Raw genomic sequence first — 10307 nt, 5'->3', positions numbered from 1 at the left:
TTAATCGTCATCCCTTTTATATTGTCCCGGCCTCAGATAGAGAGAGACATCAAATAAATAGGGGTTATTTTAATACGATTTAGTATGTCTTGTTCTCTCAATTTATTTTTTAAAGTAAAACGATTTCAAACACCCTAGCCCATTAAGTTCTGAACTCTCAGTTAATTCTTTTGTAGATTCCAGGGGAAATTTTAATACGAATTAGGCTTAGTTTTTCCTAATTTTAAAAGGAATACGAATAAGATTATCAACAGCCCTTTGACTTCAAACTTAATTTCAAAATGTATTCCGAAATAATTATATTCTAGAGTAACATTTACAAAAATAATGTAGGCCATGCAGTTTTATTTTTTAAATAAGCGAAGAATAAAATCGTAGTACGAAAAAAGACATCGGGAGCCCTACATTTAATGAATTATTTGGACTTGGAATATCATCCCCCAATCGTTTATCTATGTGCATGTACACAACACGGAGGTGAAATGTCACGTTCAATTCAGTTTCCCACATTTTTCGCATAAAGTGTTCCCCTGTCTATGAGGGGAAAAAATGCCCAAATAAAATCTCGGCTCCGAAAAGCCTTTCCAGAGAATGATTGATAGCCGCATTGTTCAAATTGATACAATGCCACTCTTGTTCGTTACAAAGCATATACATTTGGGTTCAGCTGTAGGCCACCGAACTTTAAGGCCTTTGAGAACTTGCCGCCACTAATTGGAAGATTCTTAGATGATAAACAGTGATGATAGTATCTCAGCCAATTAAATGAGCCGGTTCCCGGCAAATAAATATGCCATTGGTTGCTTTCATCACGGACCGTCTGCTTTCATGAATATGACTTCCTTCCACGCGCAACTGGAGTGATTAGCTCTCTGAGCCACAGGTGCATGGCTGCATGCCCATCACATTCCAACCTGGTTGCTTAGAAATACTGTTGCTAGGAGGCTCCCCTGTGATGCCTGGGACTGCCGGTTGCGTAGCCAGAAATCTTGTATGTGACTATTTTGAAACCTTGTATGTGAAAGCGGCAGCTCAGGAATGATGCCGCTTTCGGGAAATTTGTGCAGGCAAAGTTTTTCATATTTTGGAAATTGGAATTTGGATGCAGTTTGCATTTCCGTTAAATTAAAGGTTGTTTTTTTGTTTTCTTTTTAAGAAAATCGGACCCCCCCCCAAAAAAATACAAATAAACAATTTTCCTCAGGCCTTGACATTTCTTGAAGTGATTCGACAACACTTGCAGAATGCAGACGATTCAATTCGTCTTAAATTATTTAGCCTGCAGACTTCAAAAGAACATGGAAAAAATGGTGGTTAACGTGACCGCAGTTACCACACATTATACTGGGACACAGGCGGCAGTCTTTTTGAAGTCTTGACTAAACGTTTAAACGCTACGGGAAAATTTTGCTAATATCATCACATTTTTTATGACAATCGAGATGGTTTTGAAATCGGTAAGTTTTATTTCTTCTTTTTGTTTGTCAAGAATATTCGTAATGTAATACTCAGCAGGCTTATAAGTTATACAACATTTTTCAAAGGAATTGGGACAGAGAAATTTTCTGGGCCGGTTGAGTTGCTCAGCCGTGGGCTTCGTGAGTTAAGCTCTGTCAGTCACTTTCCTAAATTCACCGAGGAGCTCAACAAGGAGCTCAGTTGTTGAATGAATGTATCACACCATATAAATCAAGCTCATGGAATAATATTATGGACAGCTGTTGGAGATCTGGTGTAATTCACCTCAAAAGTGAAGCCAATCACATCCGCGCGAGCTCGATTTACACCATAAACACCCCCCCCACACACACACACAAACGGGATGATAATGGAGAAAATACGAATTGAACTAAAATCACCAATTATATTACATGGTAAAAGAAAGAAAATACCAGGAGAGGGGCAAAACGAAAAGGAAATTATTAATGATGATGGGGGAAAAAAAAAAAATGAAACGACAATAAGGCAAAAAAAAAAAAAAAATTCGGTCTTTGGTCAGACCAAAGTTCCGGAATTGACGCGGCCACGCGGCTTTTTTTTTTTTCTTCAAGCTTGGATTGTACAGACAAGGTGGGTACTATTTTGCTTTTTTGGTGTCCTCATGTACATTGGTGTCCTCCATAATTTGCCTTGGTGCTTTCGATCATTTGCCTTGGTGCAATTTCCCATTCCTTGGTGCTCTTTGGTAAAAAAAAATGAGGAGGGGCGGAAATAGAGGGCGCTGTTGGAGCTACCGCGGAACATTTTGAAGAAAAAAAAGATCGACGCGCATGATTAAAATCGACGCGCGCGCTGACCAGAGACCGACTTTTTTTTTGGGCCTAACATCAACCAAAATGGGTTGGGGTGGGGGTAGGGGCTGCTTGGGGCAGGCTGTCCCCTAATGAAATTCAATTTATTTTATTTTCTTTGTTTGCAAGGCAAATTTCTTGGTAGACATGTATGTTTTAATAGTAAATATGACTTTTTTTGGCTCGCTCGCTCCGCTCGCTCGCAAAATAACACATGTTCATTTTTTTTTTCACCCGGGGGCTGTCATCAGCACCTTCTAATTTTGGGGTTCGTTTTCAACTAACATCAACAGTGACTTTAAATTCTATATTTGATAGACAAAATTAGTGTTATTAAAATTAAAAAATAAACATTGTGAATTTTGCTCTTAATGGCTTAAAAAACTCATGATGTAGGAGAGAACATCTAAAATCGTAGAGCTTCCAGTGCCCCCAACCCCGCCCGCAAGGGATTTTGCGCTTCAGTTTTGTTATGTGTGCAACGCGCACAAAGTTTTTGTGCCCCCTCTTTTTGAAAATCCTGGATCCGCCCCTGTATCACACACATCTAGGAAGTCAATGAAGGCTCTCCTGCAGGGCTGCGGTAGTGGGTGGGTAAGGCTTGTCAACACGTAACTCGCCCGCGGGCCCATTAGGTTAGAAATTCCCAGAGAGCGGGAATTTCAAAACTCTTCCCTGAACGTTGCTTGCACTGACCGGTTTTCCTTGCTATTTTCTCAGCCATAAAATCACTTCTCAAAGAATTAAATTCTGTGATTAATAAGAATTCCTGGTGGCGGCCATTCTCCTTCCCATTTTATTTTTTGATGTAGTAGCGGCATGTATGATTACGCCCCTTCCCCAATAAACCCGTGGCGCTTTTGCTTTCGCCGTGGCGCTTTTGCGCTTGCCGTGGCGCTTTTGCGCTTGCCGCGGCGCTTTTTCTTTTGCCGCGGCGCTTTTTCTTTCGCCGCGGCGCTTTTGCTTTTGCCGCGGCGCTGTTGCGCTTGCCGCGGCGCTGTTGCGCTTGCCGCGGCGCTTTTGCGCTTGCCGTGGCGCTTTTGCTTTTGCCGTGACAGTTGTGGGCCACCGTAGTACGCAGTGCTGGTGTTGATGCATATTCAGGATCGGTGATCAACTTTTCATTGGTGTCCAAAGTACAATTGGTCCGAAGTCCCATTGGTCCGAAGTCCCATTGGTCCGAAGTCCCATTAGTCCGAAGGCCCATTGGTCCGACGCCCCATAGGATTATGGTTAGGGTTAGGGTCAGTCAACGTACTGAACCAGTGGAACTACACAGTATTATGTTTCATCGGACCAATGGGACTCAGACCATTTAGTCTCGGTTCTCGACGCTCTTGTGTTTTTATTCAACGAGCGCACAATCAACCCGCCCAAAAACCAAAATCACGAACCATCGCTGATAGAGGGCGCTATCACACACAGACCGCTATCTGCCTCGAACCCAACCTCGTCCCCAGGGTGTCGAGCAGTACGCGCCCACCACTACCTGCTCTCTCGAGCAGTACGCGCCCACCACTACCTGCTCTCTCAACGCGGTTGGAAATAAAGTAAGCACTGGGGACGAGGTTGCCTCGAACCGCTATCACGCCACGAACCGCTATGATAGCAGTTTGTACGGAAGCGTATTTAGGACATGACCGAAAATATTTTTTAGGCCCACTACTTCGCCCGGGCGGATTACCATTTCGCCCGGGCGGATTACCATTTCGCCCGGGCGGATTACTTATTCTCCCGGCCGGGCAGACTACTAATTCGCCCGGGCGAATTAGTAATCCGCCCGGGCGAAATAGTAATTCGCCCTGGCGAATTAGTAATCCGCCCGGGCGAAATAATAATTCGCCCGGGCGAATTAGTAATCCGCCCGAGCGAAATAGAGGGCCGGAATTTTTTTTTTGGGTCATGTCCTAAATACACTTCCGTAGGTTTGTGAAAACACAAGGAGCGTCATGAACCGAGACTACTTACCAATGGGACTTCGGACTAATGAGACTCAACCCCAACATTAAGCTCATAACTGTCTGATAACTGTTTTTAATTTCACTTCATAAATTGACAATTGAAAAACCTGTGGTTAATGGTTATTCTTTAGTTGATTTCAAATTTCATTAATTTTTGATTGATTGATTTCTTTAAGACAAACAAAGTGTTTTTAAGTTGACGGGCGAAGTGCGATAAATAATGCACGAAAAAAAAATGCTCTGATACCCCTCCTTAAAATAATATTATACATACAGGTGATTCTGCATTAATCACCAGTGTACTTCTGTAGTTCACTACCCAAAATTAACACACTGAATACTTTTGAAAGGCAAGATTTAGTCATGGAGTATTACTGGTATTAAGTTAACTCATGCCTCTTCTTTTGTTGTTTTTAGATTAAAAAGGTACATGTTTGATTAATGGCCATCGGTTCCCTTGCTTTTAATTACATCCCAATTTGTATTCCGAGTTTTTCAAAGGCCAATGCACGATAAAATTCAACTAGCACGTGTTTTTGTTTATGGCTTGGCCTCCCAAGTGGAATAAATCACATTTTGTCTCCTGTTGAGCTCAATAATTGCTTCTTATCTGTATTTCCTTCTAAACAAACCATAAGAGAAAGGCAGCTCAAGTTTCAAATATACTGTGTGGAAATTTAAACTCAATTCTGTGTGGTTGTGACGATTTACAGATCCAATCTTCTGCATGGTAGAGTTATCGTCTCCAGACGGACCATTGATTGTGTATGACCCCCTTTTATTTTCAGTATGGCGGTTTCGATCCAACTCGGCCAAAACCAACATGCGGTTTGCCCTTGTTTATTTATTTTTGGGTAATTAAACCATGGAGCTATAAGAAAATTATATAATAATATGTAATAAAACGAAATAAAACCCAAATACAGCCGAAGCAGCAGCCAATCAGCAACAGAGACAAGTAGATCATAGAAAGACACCATGCAGTCGTCCCCAAAAAACACAAAAAATAAAAATAAAAGAACATTGTTGGAGGGGGGTGGGGGTGCCCGGGTGGGGATATTTTAATCTACTATTATTTGTGACAGTCCATCGCTGCTAGCAAAGATGATCCGTCAACTGTGAAAATGCACCACATACACCACCGGTAAAAAAAAAAAAAGATCCCCAATATCAATGATGAACTGACAGACCATCACCGATTTCAAAGTTGATCACTGGTCGCGAATCACCAATCGCAAAGTTGATCATCGACTGTGAAAGTCCACTATTACAACTGATAATGTAGTAACCAACGTATAACATATCACCGATCGATAATGTATCACAAATTGACTGATATTGTATCACGAACTGCATGTAGCAAAATTGACTGGTAGTGTAGTTTATATAACCGACATACAGATCCTTGTCATTTGATTGGTGGAACTCACATCACGTGACATTCGTTATTGCTCCCATTCACGTCGCTGCTCAAAAAGTACTACCCATCGGGAATGGGAAATATTATAACGCCTCACCCACAGATTCTGTGTCTTGATTGGCCGAGAGCGAGTCACATGTTACTTTCTAATTTTGCTATCTTTCTGTGCACGGCCAAAAGTACTATACCCGTAGCAACCAAAGTACTATACCATTGGCAACCAAAGTACTATTTCCACGGCGCGGTATTTGTGTGCAAATAGTGTTGTAGGACTCGAGACCGGTCTCGGTCTCGAGACCGGTCTCGAGACCACTTTTTGCTGGTCTCGGTCTCGGTCTCGGTCTCGGAAGCTGTGGTCTCGGTCTTGGTCTCGGTCTCGGTCCCCTTTGGTCTCGATATTTTGGCTGGTCTCGGGTCGAGACCGGCAATAATTATGTGGCTTTTACAGCTCGATCGATTACTTTGTGTTCACTTCGTTCAGTACCGTTGATAGTTAAAACATTTGCTAGCCCATAGATCAAGCTTGTTATATATCGTGGTCGGTTTGGACTCGACTGCACGTTGGAAAGTCCCAAAAGTACATGTAAAGCTGCAGCAGTACCAGTTTCTGAACGATTTGGAACAAGTTCGGCATTTATCTGTTGTGTCGGGCACATAAAGCAAAGTATAAACTTGTAACAATTTATGCAATAAGGGCCTGCCATTTTCGGGGATTGTGTAGTTTAGCCCACCCCTGTGGCAAGGGCGGATCCAGGGGGGGGGGGGGGGCCCAAAGGGGGCCATGCCCCCCCCCCCCCAAAAAAAAAACCGAAACGAAATAATTTATTTTTTATTTTTTATGTGACATCGCAATAAAGGCAGGCAATGAGTACACCACCATCTTTTCCTCAAAAAAAACATTGGTTAAAGTGGTCAGAAATTGCCTCAGATCGCACCACAGAGCATCTAGAATCCAAAATTTTTTGACCCACTTTTTGGGGGGACCAAAAATTTTTTTGGCCCCCCAAAAATTGTGTTCTGGATCCGCCCTTGCCCTGTGGGCGTAATCACGTGCATTTTGTATTCTGATAATAAATGAGGTGCTTCAAATTAGTTATATTTTCGACCCCACACAATGTTCTCTTTAATTTGTGACAGTATTTTGAAGATAAAGTAAATTTTCCTACCTGATTTTCCAGCATTGAACTCACACACTCTTACCAGTTACCACTCACTGTTGCCATGAGAGTGTATAATGAGACCCCATTTTCTGGCTGCTCATTTTGAAGTACCCCATTATTCCTCAAAAATTAAAATCCCGTTCAGAAAAAAATTAAAAATCCATATCTGGCACATTCTGGCTACCACCTCGCAACTTGTGGGTCTACATGTATAAGTCCACATTCTATGACAGAAATTTTAAAATTAATTCAACATTTTCTAGCTCCCACTTTTTAAAATCAAGTACACAAGTCTTGTTAGAAGTTAAGTCCTATATTTATTTTAGGAAAAAAAAGGCACAATGTAAAATTTAAATTGCATCTTTAAATATCCGTTAGAAGTCATAGCTGAAACCAAGGGGTGACTGTGGAGTTTAGGATCCGAGTTCCTATAACAGATGAAACATCTGCCTTTAACTTTTTACTTTTGTCTCGATTGGGTGCAGACAACATGTCAAAGCCCATATTTCTTAATTGTAACTACTTTTTGCTCAAGTAGGGTGTCATGTATCAATTTGTCAACACTGCCACTGGTCAAAATGTTGGTCTGTAATCTTTGTGAATAGAAAGGTTACAACTTTCAACTATAATAACGTGTCTTGTTTTTTTAATTTCGACTATTGTTATTCATTATCAGTGGTCTCGGTCTCGGTCTCGGTCTCGGACCATATTGGTCTCGGTCTCGGTCCATATTGGTCTCGGTCTCGGTCCGCCTTGAAGGGGCTGGTCTCGGTCTCGGTCTCGAATCTTCAGGTCTCGGTCTTGGTCTTGGTCTCGGACTATCCGGTCTCGACTACAACACTGGTCAAATGGATGCTTGTGTGCGCGTTGCGCGTAGCGCTTATTGTTCCAAAGAGGGCGCGCCGCAGACTTCGGTTCAAACATTTCGTGAAGGGGTGTTATAAAACAAATATTGAATGCTTTATCTCGTGGTGAAGTAAAACTAGCCTCCCTCGATGATCCATGGACCATTCTATTTTCCCTCGGCTTCGCCTCGGGAAAATAGAACGGTCCATGGATCACCTCGGGAGGCTAGTTTTACTATACCACTCGAAGCATTCAATATTTGTATATTATAACACCTCACCCGCAGATTCTGTGTCTTGATTGGCCGAGAGCGAGTCACATGATACTTTCTATTTTTGCTATCTTTCTGTGCACGGCCAAAAGTACTATACCCGTAGCAACCAAAGTACTATACCATTAGCAACCAAAGTACTATTTCCACGGCGCAGCATTTGTGTGCAAATGCATGCTGATGTGCGCGTTGCGCGTAGCGCGTATTGTTCCAAAGAGAGCGCGCAACAGAGTTAGAATCAAACATTTAGCGAAGGGGTAGTTTTGGAAGAGAGAAATACATTTTCCACCAATTTTGTATTGAAATTGAAGTTTATTCAACTGTGTTCAGATTTAAATAATGTAAATATTATAACCAAGCAGATCTGTGGGTGAAGTGTTATAAAACAAATATTGAATGCTTTATCTCGTGGTGAACTAAAAACTAGCCTCCCTCAATGATCCATGGAGCATTCTATTTTCCCTCGCCTTCGCCTCGGGAAATACATGTCCATGGATCACCTCGGGGGGCTAGTTTTACTACACCACTCGAAGCATTCAATATTTGTATAATATATGCGCATCAGAAATTCTCGGCCGATTTCGGTCGAAACTATAAAGAAACACATAAGGAATTCGCCACGGTTGCGTCAAGGCCAACCTCGTCCCCAGTGCTTACTTTATTTCCAACCGCGTTTCCCAAAACCCCAAAACTTCTGGATCCTGGCTCTCTGCTAGCGTTATGAATGCGCGCGGCTATTGGTTACCAGCGAAGCAACCAACCTCAGTAGGCTGGTTCCAAATAGTCGACTAGAGTAGTCAACCATCGTCGACTAGACAGAGTTCGGGCAAGCGTTAGTCGACCAATGGTTAACTATAGTCCTTGCGCGAACTTGCCCAGAGTTCGGGCAAGCGTTAGTCGACCAATGGTTAACTATAGTCCTTGCGCGCAGGAGCAACCTCGTCCCCAGGGTGTCGAGCAGTACGCGCCCACCACTACCTGCTCTCTAAACGCGGTTGGAAATAAAGTAAGCACTGGGGACAAGGTTGGGGTGAGAGAGCAGGTAGTGGTGGGCGCGTCTAGTCGACGATGGTTGACTACTCTAGTCGACTATTTGGAACCAGCCTACTGAGGTTGGTTGCTTCGCTGGTAACCAATAGCCGCGCGCATTCATAACGCTAGCAGAGAGCCAGGATCCAGAAGTTTTGGGATGCCATTTTGACGGCGTTTGACTAGAGACGTTCGCACGTTGCTATCAGTGCGCAGGCGTAAGGTACGTCACAAATCAACCACTAGTCGACTAATGGTCCTTGCCCGAACTTGGCCTAAGTCTAGTCGACGATGGTTAACTACGCTAGTCGACTATTTGGAACCAGCCTACTGAGGTTGGTTGCTTCGCTGGTAACCAATAGCTGCGCGCATTCATAACGCTAGCAGAGAGCCAGGATCCAGAAGTTTTGCGATGACATTTTGACCAGCGTTCGACTAGAGGCGTTCGCACTTTGCTATCAGTGCGCAGGCGTAAGGTACGTCATAAATCAACCACTAGTCGACTAATGGTCCTTGCCCGAACTTGGCCTAAGTCTAGTCGACGATGGTTAACTACGCTAGTCGACTATTTGGAACCAGCCTACTGAGGTTGGTTGCTTCGCTGGTAACCAATAGCCGCGCGCATTCATAACGCTAGCAGAGAGCCAGGATCCAGAAGTTTTGCGATGACATTTTGGCCAGCGTTCGACTAGAGGCATTCGCACTTTGCTATCAGTGCGCAGGCGTAAGGTACGTCACAAATCAACCACTAGTCGACTAATGGTCCTTGCCCGAACTTGGCCTCGGTGAACACGCATGCAAATTAGGAGTCGTCTGGTGCCTGCCTGTGCGTTACATTTGCGTTTGTTTTTGTATGCGGTGTCTGGGGTAAAAACAGAATCAATTCGTCGCAGCGCGCGCGAGCATGGCGTGAGTTACGAAAACATGATTTTATTTTAATTAAATCTTAAAATTAATGTGGCCTGACGTTGCGAACTTAGCAAGTTCTTCTTCAGAGGCTAAAAACAGAAATGACAGAGGTACATACATTAACATGGGGGTGCACACAAACATGCAGGGCTGAAAGAAGAAACACAAAAGGAGGATTAGGTGTGAAAGGTGTGGAAAGATGCAGGGGAGGGTGGATGAGAGAACAAAGAGAGATGGCAAACCACAAGGGGTCTGGTGTAAACAGGGGAGGGACCAGAAAGGGGAAGGATCAAAGGTCACAGGGAGTGGGAACGGACAAAAGAGTGTGAGAGTGAAGGGATGATGCGGGGGGGGGGGGGACAGTATTGAGGTGGAAAGGGATGAAAGATGGGGGAAGATGGGTAAACACAAACAACAAAA

This window comes from Patiria miniata, unplaced genomic scaffold, assembly GCF_015706575.1.
Source record: "Patiria miniata isolate m_02_andy unplaced genomic scaffold, ASM1570657v1 HiC_scaffold_9, whole genome shotgun sequence".
NCBI lineage: Eukaryota > Metazoa > Echinodermata > Asteroidea > Valvatida > Asterinidae > Patiria > Patiria miniata.
The sequence above is the reverse complement of the archived record's forward strand: the minus strand, read 5'-3'. Positions refer to the sequence as shown.